The sequence below is a fragment of the Balearica regulorum genome, chromosome 3 (assembly GCF_011004875.1).
Source record: "Balearica regulorum gibbericeps isolate bBalReg1 chromosome 3, bBalReg1.pri, whole genome shotgun sequence".
NCBI classification, from domain to species: Eukaryota; Metazoa; Chordata; class Aves; order Gruiformes; family Gruidae; genus Balearica; species Balearica regulorum.
The window spans coordinates 79,122,434-79,137,965 of record NC_046186.1 but is presented as its reverse complement, the minus strand read 5'-3'; positions in this window follow the sequence as shown (position 1 = coordinate 79,137,965).

Genomic DNA, 15,532 nt, shown 5'->3' with positions numbered 1-15,532 from the left:
AGACCAGGCAGGGCTGACCAGACAAGGTTGAACCCAAACTGCAAATGTACAAACCCCAAATGAAGACTCTTAGTTTCAGCAGGAGACTTGAACAGCTGAATGTGCTCAAAAGCTCTGTCAAATCACTCTGGGTGTCTGGTCTTCAGCATCCAAGACAGAGACGTCAGACTAACAAGTTGCTCTGAGAAATATGCATTACTGCAAACCTTCATTCCTACATTTACATGCAATATTTTCTCTGCTTTCCTGGTGTCCCAAAAGTGAGTCTAAAAAGCTAACGGTTCAAATTCACTCAATGTGTTATTATGTTTAAGACTCTACCAGACTCTTCTACAGTTTCCAGGATGGAGTGATGAGGACACATTGACTCTTGAGACAACAGGAGGTATCCTTCAGTGGGAATCCAGAAATGAAACTTACACCCACACAAGTTGTAGCATCAATAAGAGCTTTACTATTTAACATATAAAAGTTCAAGACTTTGTGTGGACCACTGCAATACAACACAAATAAAATCTTAAATCTTCTAAGATTATTAGCTCATTCACTAATGAAAGTCAAGAAGTTCAATTATGAAAACAGTCTTTGAGTTTGACCCCTGTCTGGGTATATAGAATTTGGCAGAAAATGCCAGTAGTATGGCTTTTTATGCTTTTTTCCCCCTGTTTTCTATTTAACATTCCCTAAAGAACAAAATCAAAAGATGACAAGCAGAAGTTCGTTTTCACGCTCTTCATTAGGAGGGTCATCTGACATGACCCTCCCTTGATGCACCTGGACATGCAAAAGAGCAAGAGACAGTTGCAGTCGGGATGAAAATTGGTTGTATCTTAAACATGCAACGCAGAAACCATTTTTTAACCTGTTCAATGGCAGGAAGTGGAAGAAGTTAATGGCTAGGGCATACCCAAAGTCTCCTATGCTGAGATCACTGGAATTAAACAGATTCCTTATCTCAGATGCAATTTATGGCAAAGGGCTATGTGAACAGACATTATTTGCAAAGGGAAGGAGATTTTCCTGATTATATACTAAGTATGCATACTACCTGTGTTGCTTGCCATCCTTCTGTGCATAACCAAATCGATATCTCTTGTCTTCCCAATTTCCCCTATTTCATTGTGGCATCAGTGGAAGAACAGGGTGCTTATCAGCCACACTGTGGCCTCTGTTTGCTGAGAATTTCACCTTGGCATAAAACTATCTATATTCTGTAAGGACTGAGGTTTGTGAAGTTATTTCTTGGAATGGAATTTTGCCATATATCTTCATAGCATTAGATGTATATACAGATATTTGGGAAGAGGCAGTTCAGTGGATGGGTGGATGTGTTTATGTCCGCAGGCATTGCTTTGGAAGCAAAGCAGAAAGGGTTTTGGACTACACTATATCTTGTCACTGACTCTGACTATATTTTCCAAAGAAAATAGGTCTCGATATTGGAGAGGTTCAGAGAATGAGGTGCTGCCGATTAAAATCAGTACTGTGAACATTTCCCTTTTTTGTTTTAATCACACCTGCTGAAGCCAACAAGTTTTGGGGATGGTTCTATCAAATCTGTCTTTGGAGTGGGCTGAATTTCTTGAAAATAATTCCGTGATGTATTTTGCTAAACCAAGATGTTCAGGGAAGCTTCATACGTGCTTAGTCGATTTGCACCTTAATTCTGAATCATCTGAAGTGTACTCATAACTATCTATTAGAAAATTCTGCCTCTTTTTCTCCCTCTCCCAAAGAAAGTAGCCATATGTTGCACATGTACAAAGTACCTCTAATAAAATGAGTATGATTGTAGAATGGCTTTTCTAGCTCTTCACGCTACATTTAGATTCTGTGGTTTTGATTATGTTTGCATCCTGGGTCTCCTTTGTTGTCACTAGGGCACTGGAATTGATATAATACTTGTATGCCTACAACCACAGCTTTATAACCAGTATTTATTGAGCGCAGGCTGCTTCTAGGAGGTCAGAGAAAGGTAACTATGAATAGTAAGCCTAATGCCAGCAGGCTTAACTACACTGTACCACAGTATGAACTTTCATTTCAAATTTTTAGGAGCTCACAAATCAAAAAAGGCTGAAAACCTACATATTGTCTCCTAGGTGCCCGAGATGAAGAGGACTTCAGAACAAGGAATCTATAAAGCCAGAAATAGGAAGAATTCCAGGAGAGCTGAGATGAGAAAAAAAAAAAAAAAACAATTTCACAGTCTGATGATAAGTTACTGCAAATCAAGGGGAAAAGCTCTCCACAGATGGTGTTAAATAAGTACAGGGGCCTGAAACAGGCTGCAAGATAGGCAGGGAGAGTGATAAAAAGGGACACTTTAAAGCTCTGTTATTATAGGAAGGTTAATAATTTTCTAGCACTGTGGTTAGTATATAATCACAGCAGCCTCCCACATTAAGTAACATCAGTGTGGTTGTCAGGGAGGCATGTGTGCCACGGAGACGCCCCGGGGTTAGAAGCCAAGTATCCCAAATGTGTTTGCATCATCTGGAGCGGAAGGCAGCCTCCCAAGCCCAGCCTGGGGTGCCAGCTGCCTGGGGGCCACCTTCCCGCCCCGCTGCTCCTGCACCCCGTCCCTTCCACCCAGCCTCCCTCAATTCCCCGGCCACCGCGTCCCAGGTCTGCAGCTGGGCACCTTCCTCCATAGGAATTCCTCTTTTTCTCAGAAGACTTGTCAAGCTATAAAGATTAACCTCAGAGTGCACAGAGAACTTTTAACGAGAAAATGTTTGGCCCTCTCTCGTCAACCAGCCTGCAGAAATGTACTCCCATGGCTCGTGTTCATTCGTATGTCTCTGGGTATGTAATTTGGGGGCACTGGGGGTTAACTGCCTTAGATAGCAAAGGAAGCTACTGCTGAGAACGATGCAGCCTGGGCTAGAAACCAACACCAAAAAGGCACCAAACAGACCCTCTGCTGTGTTTTTTTCAGGTCCAAGCAAGCACTTCATGCAAAGCAGGCACCGTGCACTATGGGTCGCACGTTGTGCAGGGGTGAATGACCCCATTCACACACCACCCCTCAGCATCCTCGCTCACCACATCAGTTCAGCTCCTTGGCACAAGTATACATGATTTTCACCTTTACAAATTAGAGGAAGATCAAGCCCTGTGCAGTTAGTATGTGCTGAAAGCTCTGCAGGCAGCCATGAGAATGAACAGAAATGAAATAGAGCTATTTTCATACCAACTTTTCTCTATACCGTCACCTATAATTAGATACTATAATTACAGAGCTAGTTTCTCCCACTTTCCCCTTTACACGATGCTTTCCCTGGCTTTTCCGAGATGGCCACCCCAGCCTGCTGAGGTAAGAGCGTGCCCTGTGGAAGCCGGGCTCCACGCCCTTTGGTGTCTGTCTGTCCTAACATGCGCTGGGAAGCACAGACATGACCTGCAGTTTCCTTTATCACAGCAGACTTTGCTTCCTGAGCTGCCTCTCTCTAAATCTGAAGTTACGCTGCCCGATTCTCTGATGGAGAGCGCTGTTTTCTGCATATTCCAAGACCAATTTGAGAGCAAATTGCCCTTAATAAAATTGCCCTTTATAACAAAACTCAATGTGATAATGTGGTTTGCAACAAAGGGCCACTGTTTGTATTTCCCTATAGATTCAGTTCACATCAGTTTTCCAGGTATAAGTCTGTATCCAAACTATACTCTATATATATATAAGTATGTATCGTGTATACTGTAAGAATACAGACTTATACAAGACTATAAGGAAGGCAGCTAGGATAACTACTGTCTTCACTAGACACATATTCCTAAAAGAAATCCACAGCACGAATACAACAAATAAAGTATCTCTTGTAATAAATGATACAGTCAGTTGAGCCTGTGTGGCTGTACAACGCTACGTCAGTTTTAATTGCTCTCGTTTACTCAAACACCGGTAGGAAAAGCATCTTATGTCTGTAAAGCTAAAGGCCTTTGTTTGCAATACAGAGCCTCCTACCTATGGTTTACTTGGCTTCCTGAATTAGCAGACGTTCTGCTCTTCCTTTAATAAAAAACTCTGGATAATGATTGCGGTTTGCTTTGAATATTCATCTGAGAAGTTATAAAACTATGTTTAAAGAAGCAAACAGATAATTAAATCTTCCCAGAAACAAACCTCATTTTTAAAGAGACTCAGAGGCAAAACTGTCTCTGCATTTTAAACTCACCTCTAGCATTTCAGTAAGCATTTGTGAGTTCAAGCCAGATCAAACCGTATCTCTAGAATATAATGGTTTTTTCTAGTTAAACATTAGGAGGAAGATTATAAAGTGAAATTGTATCTTGCTAGGAATTTGTCTTCAACAAAAATTATTCCATTATTTCATTAAAAGCCTTTTTTTGCTATCAAAGTAACACTTTCCACATTGTCATTCTGAGAAAAACATATCTTTCTCTATCATGTCATCTGTAGTCTGTGGCTTGTGATGTGCAGGAGGTCAGACTAAATCCCCCTGTAATCCTTTTGAGCCTTAGACTCTATTAACTTTTATTCTGTTTCCTATACTGTATTTCTGTTTCCAGGGGAGAGTGATCCTTAGATCACAAAGTAATTTTATAATTTCCCGGCAAGCTAGAGGAAAAAGTCTCTTCCAATGCCTTAAAGGCAAATATCAATGGATTTAGGATGGAATTTGTTACGCCTATCTTAAGGCATCTAAAATTTAGGAATCTGGGCTAAATCAGTCTCCTAGGCATCTTGTATTGCCAGTAGAGAGTGAGTAGCATCACCGCCAGCAGGGAAATTACCTCATTCCAAACAAGGTCTCCCAGATAGGTGGGCTGAATCGTTTTCGGGAAGTACTGACTGTAAGGAGCCAAAATGACTCAGTTCAGCGATACCTGACTTCTGAATAAGGAACATCAGATTAGACACATATGATTTCTGAGGGTGTGGGTAGCTGCTTTTTATTGTATACAGCTGTCATTGAGATATCTCAAGAATTGTTAGAAGAAATGGAAGGGGATTAATAAATTTTGGGGTTTTATAAAGGAGTTATTTTAGACAGTACTGGCAATGCTGGTAATAAGTTTCAAGGTAGGCACGGCACACAAACGTACAGATGGTACAAGTAAGGGCAAGCCATAGCACATACGCAGCATAGAGCTGTGACATTGTTGTAAATTATATCCAAACCATGGATTAATCTAAGAATAAAGAAATAAAACAGGAATCTATCAATCAAAAATTGTTACATTAAAAATCCCATAGACCTGTGCTTTTCTTTCTTCTTCTGCAAAGATGATGAATTATTTTTTACTTCAGAAAACACCAAAGCTTGAACAGACTTGCCAAAACTCAGTAGTATCTAATAACGTCTGGAAAGTTGCAGCACCTACGTTTTTAGACATTAGCATGTAAGGCTGTGTCTCTCTTTCTTTGGGGCTTTAGTTACTGTTCTGTTCAATAATCTGTTTAAGAATTGGTTTACTGTTCTGTTTAAGAGTCAAAGAAGCCAGATTACCATTCTTGTGCACCTTATGTAGTCACTTAAATCAAATCAAAGAGAATTTGCACATAATTGGTTTTCACAGGCTTTGAAAAGCTCAGCCGATTTTTTAAAATTTTAAATTTTAAAATTTTTTTCATATGACTTTACACTGTTCCAAAGACAAATGAATGAAAAATTCCATTCTTTCCATAGGGGGAAAAAAAAAAAAAGTAACAGAGACATTCTCTCTGAATAACAGTTAAATGACCAAACAATCTTTAATTCAGGGTAAAAACCAAAGCAAACCAAAACAACAATAAGAAATAAATTCTCCAGTTCTGTCAAGGTTGTCCAAAACCAAAATCCAAGGTATGAGCAAAGCTTCATTCTCCACTTGTATAAAACTGTTCAGTGGAAACAGAGAGTATGTCTTTGGTAGCCTGGATGCCTGATGCCTGCTACTCCTAGATATATTCTATCAACAGAAAAAGTGCCCGTTTCACAGGGATGTCTCCACAACTATGACTATTCTAATTCCTTCATATTTCTGACCTGTTTTCATACTGTTTGCAGTAGACTGAATTACCAGATGCAGGATAAGAATGAACCAACCTCTGTAGATTTACCTAAACACACAATTTCATGTAATGAACCCAGAACTGCTATCACAAACATCCATGTGAAAAAGGGACTATAAACAAGAAGTACTGCATCTCATTCCATTTGCTGATACTAAATGTGTAAGTAAATAAACTATATCTATAACTAAACTATAAACATGCACACATACTCAGTTTTTGCATCCCTGTGACTTTTCTAGGTAACTTACAGTAAAAACAAAAAAAAAGCAAACTTTGAAGAAAAGAAGTTTAAAGGGGAAAAGCTTATGGCCCCAGAGAGAGGGATTTTCCCAGCAGGATTCTTGCTGTTGGGTGGCCTGAATGAAGGTAACATGCATTCTTTTTCCTTTAGTAAGAGGTGCACTTTCATACCTCGTAAGGGAAATTGCTGAATAGTTTTGACAGTTGCACTGCTGTGTTTGTTTCAGCTCTGGAATGTAATTCAGATATTGTTTGAGAGTTAAAAAACCCCAAAACAACAACAACAAACTTCAGAGCAAGTTCCTGCAAGCTCCATGAGCTCTTAGTGTACATATGAATGGGAAGGGACAATTTTCCTGCATGCCAGAGGAGCAGGGTAGCTTTTGATGGCAGGTCATTCAGCTATAGGGTGCCACAAGACTTAACTGTATCTTATGCAAGAGATAGCTTCCTCTGAAAGCTCCCCACCCAGGGGGTCTGGCAGGAATCTCAGTAGCACTTCCATTTTGTTCAGCAGTCTGTATTTGGTTGACCAGTTCAAATGCACCTGTTTTCATAGAAACTGCTCTCTTTGTTCAGTGTACATTCCAGCACAGTGTTAAAAACCACCAAACATGGTCAAAAGGTCACTGCTTGTGTCTCAGCTCCGCTCTAAGGACTGTTCAAAAACTGCCATTTCTCTCGAATGTCCTGCAGAGCATCTAAATCGCAGTAAAGAAGCTGCATGTGCTTGCGTGGGATTATTGGGGAGGAGCAGCTTGCCATCGCGCCAGATGCAGGGTGCCTGGGATAACCAAACCTCAGGCCAGTCAGTAATTTATTGTCACATTATTATTCCTCATACGACTTTTTGGCTATCTGTTGGTCAAGCCCCTATTCTCCAGAGATTTCCCAGCTGGTGTGATTTCGCGCCGAGGGTCTGCCAGGTTTGTTTCCCCACGCATCCCCTTTCCCATGTCTGGACAAACCTACCTTTGGTTTCATTACAAGCTGTTGAATATGCCAGCCTACATCGTAGCACTCCACGCAGCATGGGCAGACTATGCGTAGTTTTAATCACATAGCAGACGCGGGAGCAAGCTTTTCCTGTAACCAGCTAGGTTTTATATGTGCTTTATCCATCTCTTCCTCTTCCCGTGCTCTGTAGCTACAAATAACTCTACAAAGCAAACGTCTCCACACCCAACCTCGGCACTCACTGTGACAAGCGTTTGGAGAGGCTGGAGTGACATTAAAAGTGAAAGACCTAATAAAACAATTGACAGCAGCTGAACTGCTGTGCACAGGGACCTTGCATTTTCAGGGCTGCTCTGATAGCTCTGCCCTACCCAGCGTTTCTCATACACTATCAACGAGCCAGCTTCTGCTCTGAAAGACTTGTAAATCCCAGCCTCCCTCAGCTGTTTGCTAAATTTTTGGCATCCTCATACATTTCCCTGGCATCTGTCCAAGCCCTTCTGTCACACGTGGTAGGTGCCATGGGGCAGAGACCCCCTCTGCCTCTTTGCCTGCATCTGCCTCTGCAGGGTCTTGCCAGTGGCTAGCACATTCATGCCATCCCGGTGAGCACCCATGTAATAATAATAACAACGACAACAACAGGAATTTGATGAAGGGTGAAAAGGGCTGTTAATGGGGTAAGCAAACATAACAAACTTAGATCCACCCCGCTGCTTCAGGAAAACTTGCCCTTTGCTGGTGACACAATTCTGTATTTCATACTTACACTCCTGCAGTGCATTTGGCTGTGAGATTTAAATTCAAATGAAGAAGAGTCTCAGCTGCAGCCTGTCTGTAATAAGCTACTAGGAAGCTTCAGGAACCCCTTTAATTGTTGGACCTGTGCTCTGTATCGCCAGTGTCCCGATGGCTCGTGCCTCACCTATGAATTCCTCTGGTAGCTTTACTTGCTGCCACCCTCCCAGTCCAGTGTGGCAGAGGACTGAAATCCCCGACTGTTCCATTCTAACAAACAGAAAATGCCTTAAAATAAGTCTGAATCTCCAAGTGGACACAGTTCACCTCTACGCTGTCGCCGAGACCTGCTGTGCAAACACTAGACGGCCCCACCCAAGCTGGGAAAGAAAAGTTCGGGGCTTTTAATGAGCGTCATGGCCATGCCTTCAGTATTTGCCCGCTCACGGGCAAACCCAACTCTTTCCCTGCTTTGTAGCAAGCTCATTGTCTGTCTGCATGGCACAGAGTCTTTTCCAGCGCATAATGGTATCGTGAAGTGGATGCCTGGTTGTTGTTCGTAAATTAAGCGTCTTTTGTTTTTCCAGAGGGAATCTTGGAGCGTCACACTGATTGTCTGTTATCTGTCAAGGCATCAGTCAGCAACCCAGCAACTCTCTGCTGGAGACTGCCCTGCTTTTACAATTAGCAATAAAAAGCTTTTGTCGCCGCACAATGATGCTTCTGAGGTCTGGTTCAGGGTTTTAGGAGGGTTTTCTTAATCAACAATAAGATCAAAACCGTACATATTCTGTTTGCTTTAACAGTGAATTGGAAAAGAAAATATTTAGCTCAAAGAGAAAAAAAACACTTCTACATGCTGGAGTAATTATTCTGATGCATATAAATAAGGTTTCAGAACCTCATTCCCTACTTTTCCATGCATTGCCTCCTCGTGTCTATTAGTTTTAATGTGAAATGTTTTGAAGTACAGTTCTACAAAAGACATGGATAACTGAAATTGTAATTTACACCATGTGTAAAATAAACTTAACCGGAACAAGATCAGCTTCCCTTCATTGAGATGTATTATTTATACAAACAACTCTTCTAGAAAAAATCAAGCACTTAAATGGACAAGCTGGCTACAATTAGGGTCACTTGATCCTTCTCCTAAGCGATATTAAAGCCCACGCATACTAATCAGGAATCAGTCAGAGGATAGCAATGTTAATCCTAATTATGCATAGCTTGTTTGAGTACATTAAAAATGCAATTCAAGGCTACATCTGTCAGAACAGTTCTAGGTATGTTACTACTTTATGTTGCAGCATTACAGTTTCTCACTTCTATCTGCTATGGTGGCAGGATCTATTGGATCTTGTGTATGGCAAAATATAGATTATACAAACTGTAATTCTGTCTTTAAAGAGCCTCTTATTTTGTGAAACCTTAAATTTGTATCAGATGTCTGGGCCTGAGTGGGGCTGAGGAGGGATTTGACAGAGAGCAGTAAGCTTCATTTTGTTTTCCTCTCACCGCACTGCACTTGCGCTGTGAAAAAAAGGGTGAGTAGAATGAGTGTAGAGGGGATGTAAATAAAGAGGAAAGGCATAAACAACAAGACTGAGGAGAAGAAGTAACAGGAAAATGTCATGAAGATAGCAATTAGTATATTACACTTGGTAAAACAGATATATGGTAGGAAGGTGGGAAAGAAAAGAGTAGAACAGGAAAGACATCTTTTGATTTAGAAAATGTTATATACTAAAACTTGTCAAAATCAAAAAAGTCACACCATTTTTTCCTTTCATGATGACCTGCAAAAGGAATAGTTACAAAAAAATTAATTTACATAAAACAACCTTTGCAAATCTGGTTCAGGGTTTACACATCATCTAGGAGACTGGTGTAACTCATCTAAAACTCTACCTACTGAGACCTGGCTTTCATGGGAGTACTACACAGAAATACAGTTTATTAAGGAAATTAAAAAATGTTCTGCATACAACCTCCAAAGTTCTTTGAGACATCTTTCCCTTTTTATGGGTTCCAAATTCTATCAAAAATCTGTTGTAGTCTGTGTAATAGTCAGAGAAAATCATGTGAGCAAAAAAATTTTAGAATGCACTGCTGTTGTTCAAATATAAAACACCCTATTGGGATTATAATGAGTTTCCAAGAAATACAGCAGCTTCAAACAGCAGCTGCAGTTTTTAAATCAACTTGACAGAGAAAAGCTTTTATTAAACCCAGAAACTCTCCTCTAGATATACTGCCCATCCTGGGCATGAGCCAGCACTCATTTTTTAGCTTGGAACAGTTATATGTACTTATATATATACATATATGAGTTCTGCATTTTAATACTTACTATTCAATGACCCGCACAAAATTTGTTTAAAATTATTCACAGTTTGCAAAGTATTTGTATATGTAAGACAAGTTTATAGACACAAACTAAATTTTGTTTATTTACACCAAGTTTGTTCTCCCTGTGTAGTGGACACAGGGGAGGAAGTGTTTGATGTAATAATGAAGAAAAATAGAATGTTTAGAGCATTCAAACTGTATATTTCATAACAAAATTTTTGTCTCAGTAAAGTTGCATGTGAATTTGGCTTCATTTATTATGCTTTGCCTCTGCTATTTGAATACATAAATCAAGTGAATAATATTTTTCCTACATAACCTCCAGTAACTGGCTTTTCAGTGATGCATAGTATGTGATATAAATAGTCAGGCTTCCTACAAAAAGTACTCCATGAAGAACATCCTTTGTGATTATGTTTCAATAAAACTTGCTCAAGCCAATGATTCTATCGTTAAATGAAATTTCAGCTTGAAAAGAAAACGCTTGATCTGCCTCAGGAAAAGACATGCAAATAAACAACTAAATCAGTATCAGTATGCCAGTTTTGGGGAGCAGACGACTTGGCCTTCAAAAGAATTTATGCATAAATGGCTGCAGCAAAACCTCAGCTCTCAAATGAAAATAGGCCTGATATCTCCAGTCCTTACCTACAACCATCTTCACTCATTTCTTTACCAGTCCTTACCTATCCTTACCTATTTCTTTTCAGCTGTCCAACAGATTCACATTCCCCCTCCCTGGCCCATCACTGACATGCATTTTTATATGGGAAAACATTTTTGTGTGCTCCCAGTGGGATTTAAGCACCTTGGTGTTCACCGGCACTGCCAGGTAAGTGTGGCTGGAAACCTGCTCTGCAAATTATCCCCTTTTATTCCCCACACTGAAGACCCTCAAGACCTCACTCAGCAGGATGCCTCTCCTGGGCTTCAGCCCTCCCTTTTCATATGATACAACAGTACCTCATAAAACAGTACAGCCCCACCTCTTATCCAAATGGCCTGGCAAGGGCACGTCCACTTGTATTCCCACCTGCTTTGATGGTAAATACACCAAGGTCTACTTTTCCTACAACAGCATGGATCCTCCAAGCGGAAGCTGCAAAAGCAGTGGCTCCAAGCAATTTTAGACCTGCTTTCCATGTCCTGGTGCAAAAGTAACATGAGTGTTTCAGGCCCTTTAGGATGCCTCGAAATGGAGGCAGATATTTTAATAACAAGCACTGATGAAGCAGGGATGCAGCGGCCAAGCTCTTTACCTTGTGTTGAACAGCTATAAGGTAATTCAATGACGATGTGGAGGTGTAACAATGCCAGGGCTGACTTTGCAGCTGGGATTGCCCATGCATTTTTTACAAAGGAGAACTACCTGCGACTTCTAGTAAATTATTAACTAATAAACGAAAAGCAGTTTTTGAAGTGGGAAGCGAAGATGTTGTCACACCTCTCGAGAGAAAGCCATTAGGCAGTTGAAAGGAAACAGGTAAAGACTAGAAAGGCAGAATACGGGTTTTGACCAAGCCTGTTAAGACATCATTAGGATTGTTATGCTAGATAGGGCTCCTGGATGTAGAATAAACTATTTTAATTGATAAATATAATATTAAATTCACATTCCTCGCTTTTTTTCTTCTTTCTTTTTTTTTAATCTAGTGTAGCACGACATCTGTGCTAGGCTGTCCTGAGGACCACAAGAGACTTGTGCCTAAGTGTCCTCTTTCTGAAATTCCTCTCCCAGATCAATCGGATGCTTTTCTTCTGTAAACAAATAACCTCACTTATTTTGCATTCCCTGGCTGCAGTCCTCCCCCTGAAATTCAATTGTCTAAGGTTACCACTGGAGCCAAATGCTTTGGAGAAGGCTACGCAAGGCAGCTCTCATTTGCTAGTGAAATACTGGCTGTGAAGAAGAAGTGGTATCTGAGAAAGGCATAAAGCAGATGTGCTTTGTTTCCCTGCAACCTGGAACATACCCATGGCATGGGCTGCCCCTTTTTCAATTTATTTTGTCTCTGTCCTTCCTGAAATAAATTAAGTGATGAGGTTTGCTTGATCAAACATATAAACACGCACTTTGGTGTTGTGTGTTTCCTCTCCTTCTGGCCCCTCCTGTTCAGCCACATCCTGCTCCAGAGCGTACTCAAGCCCAGGGCAAAGACCAATAATTGTTGGTTTCAGTTAATTTAATCCATGAAACCACTCTGCTCTCGGCCAAGGTGAGCACTGTCACTCCCAGGCACTCAGCTCTTCTGGAGTGTTTTTCCATCCTTCTCCATTTGAGCTGGAAGTGCTTTTTGGTAACTGATGACCTGAAGAAATTTAGCTAAAATGAGTGCGTTACAACAGAAATTCTGTTTTGCTAAGCTGGCATTTTCCAGTGAAAAAGAAAAGTGCCATCATCATTTATGATGAGGAGAGGACTTGTTAAATGCAAGTATGGGCCAGACAAAGTACTGTTGTAACGTGCGAGGTAAACTCACTTCTCTGCTCTTTCTTGGCATTCGTACCATCCCTTGATCCTGACTGCAGACTTGAGGCTCTGCTGGGATCCATATAAACTCTTTTCTCTGGCTTGAACATAGTTTTCTTGCCTAAGGCAGTAATCGTCTTTGGGCAGATGATTGTTTTGCCTGTAGTTAAATGGGGCTAGACTCAGTTGCTTTTCAGACGGGTTGGTCACTCAGAGGGAGCGTGCAGTACATTTTACGGCAGTACTGTGCTTCCTTTTGCCTCCTATCTCACTAATGGAGCTGTCAGGGGGTTTTAAAAGGCTCTTACCCTCAGGAACACCTACAATTAAAATGCCAGATTTTATGCCTGTTTTTAATAATGCTTTCTAAGCTGACCCACATAGATGCAAATACTTCTACCCTCACTGGCCAGGGATGACTCGCATCTTCCTCCTTGTGAGTATTTAGGTGCTCAGGGCATAAGAAAAGTACCATGCATTTCCTGCAATTTACAGCGGAAGTTCATGTCCCTGGCATACCCTTTGAGAGTGTAGCCTGTTATTAAGAGATTATAAAAATAAGAAATGTTCCTGATAGATTCAGGCTACCTTCAGTAATGGCCTCAGACCTTGAAAAGTCTATGATCTGCACCCAGAGAGCTTGCTGCATAGCACAGCAGCTATGTCCTGTGGTAACACTTCTTTCATTCTCCATCTCGGGAATTTACCTGTTTTATATTTACTTACTTACTTTTTTTTTTTTTTTCCTTTGGCTACAAATGCTTAGTGAGCAGAAACTGCAATTGCTTTCTTCTACCGTTCATTTACACAACTGTGATTGATTGATAGTAGTTCTCTATCTCTCCAATAAAGACCAATGTGAGACTACTATATACACCGCATAATTTATCTTTCCTATGATAACACTAAAACTTCTAAAGAAAGAGCGTTCTTTCTTATTTCTTTCCCTCTCTGTGCAGAGAAGATGCAGAGGAGCAAAGACTGGGCAGTCTAAGACCTCATGCCAGTAAAAATTTGTGTGTGGAATTTGAAGTTACTTACAGAGCAATCTCACAGGAGCACAGGAGCGGGGCAGTCTTCCATGGATTCAAAGTCCAGTCCCTGGCTATTGCAGCCACCACCATCATCTCATTCCCCAGTGCAGTGCAATGTTTTGCCCTGATATTTCCATGCAAAGCTGTTCCACCTTGGGTACCCCCTTATCATTACTTACCTGGTTTGTACATACATGTCCTTGTGTCAATATTGCCCTTTTGTTTAAAGGCTTAAGGGGATTATTTCTAAGATTTGGTCAGTCTCTCAGCTTTCTTTGAAAAAAACCGACTGTGAAAGTGTTATAAAAAATAGCCTGGATCAATAGTATGATTATCTTTTAAAGCACACAAGGAAGGAGACTTTCCTGCATCAATGATAAACTCTTACATAGCTGCTAAAGTGTTTCTAAGATCACATTTGAGGTCAAGTCAGACTGCACCCTAGTATACTAAGTTAAGATTGTGTGTAAATCTATGCAAGGTCAGTATTTCAGTTGTGATGTGATGCGGTGCCTTTTCTTCCTCTTCCTCCCTTTCAAGCAAGTCAGTGGCAAGGAAAGGAGGAAGGCAATTAAGACGTTTCCCTCATCTACCCCATGCTGCTCTATAACAGACAGTTTTCTAGGACAGGCTCAGATTTCCTGACACCACTGCACTGACACCTCGTGTTGCTGGACTTGTGTGATGCAGCCATGATTTGCTATTGCATCAACCCATGTGTGGGTTGTCTGCCTTTACACCAGTGAGCCCAACAGGACCAGGGAACTGCTCCAGGCAGTGGCACGTATGCATATCAGGCTTCCCAGTTAGGCTTGGTCTCGTGGTGACTAGCCTCTCCCAGAAAATGTATGGATACATTTTGGAGAGACAGCGTGGGCTTTTCTAAATAGGTAATTTAGACCTGGACAACTTGTTTAAAGATAGAAGAGTTTAGCCATATGGCCCCAAGCCATGTGCCCCTTTCCTGGTCTGTTTAGTTCACCTTTGAACTATAGCTACTACATTCAACTAAGTTAACATTTGTTGCATCAGCTAAGGAAGCCATTCTTTTCTCATTTATGACCAAATTTTTGAAAACAGCTGCCTGACTCAACAGCTGCAACTGCCTATGAATGCCAGAAACGTGTTTATTGCTTGGACACATCACTTTTGGAGCCATCTGAGTTTTGCAAACTGTGAAACTGCCCTGAAAGGTTAATTTGTGGTTACCAGTGTCTAATTGCAGGCAGAGATCTGGTACATGAGTTTGCAAAGATATTTGCAGAGGTCACTCTGCAGTGTGCTCCCTTCTTGTGCTATGCAAAAAAACCAAAGCAGGCCATGTTGCAGTGCTGAGGTTGCAATGATGAACAGAAAGGTCAGAGGCAAATTTAAAACAACGGTGAGTGGTTAACATCCTCAGCCAAAATGATTCTTCACATCACTGCAGACAGCATAAAATCACTCTCCATTCTTCTGTTTCTGCATAATAACCCTCATGCTTTTTTAAAGTGTATATATATTAAAAGAAACTCATCTGAAATATGATTGCAAATTGTTGGCTCTGTTCTTCTATTCCACTTTATTTAAAACCACTCAAGGCTTATCAAATCATGGCTGAAATTCTCATTTGGCTGTTCACTGCATCACGTATTTCATGTGTGTGAATTTGCAGTATACAGCATTAGTGGTCTAGATTTTATCTGCTTTATATTCACATCTTTTCCCATTGATCCCTTC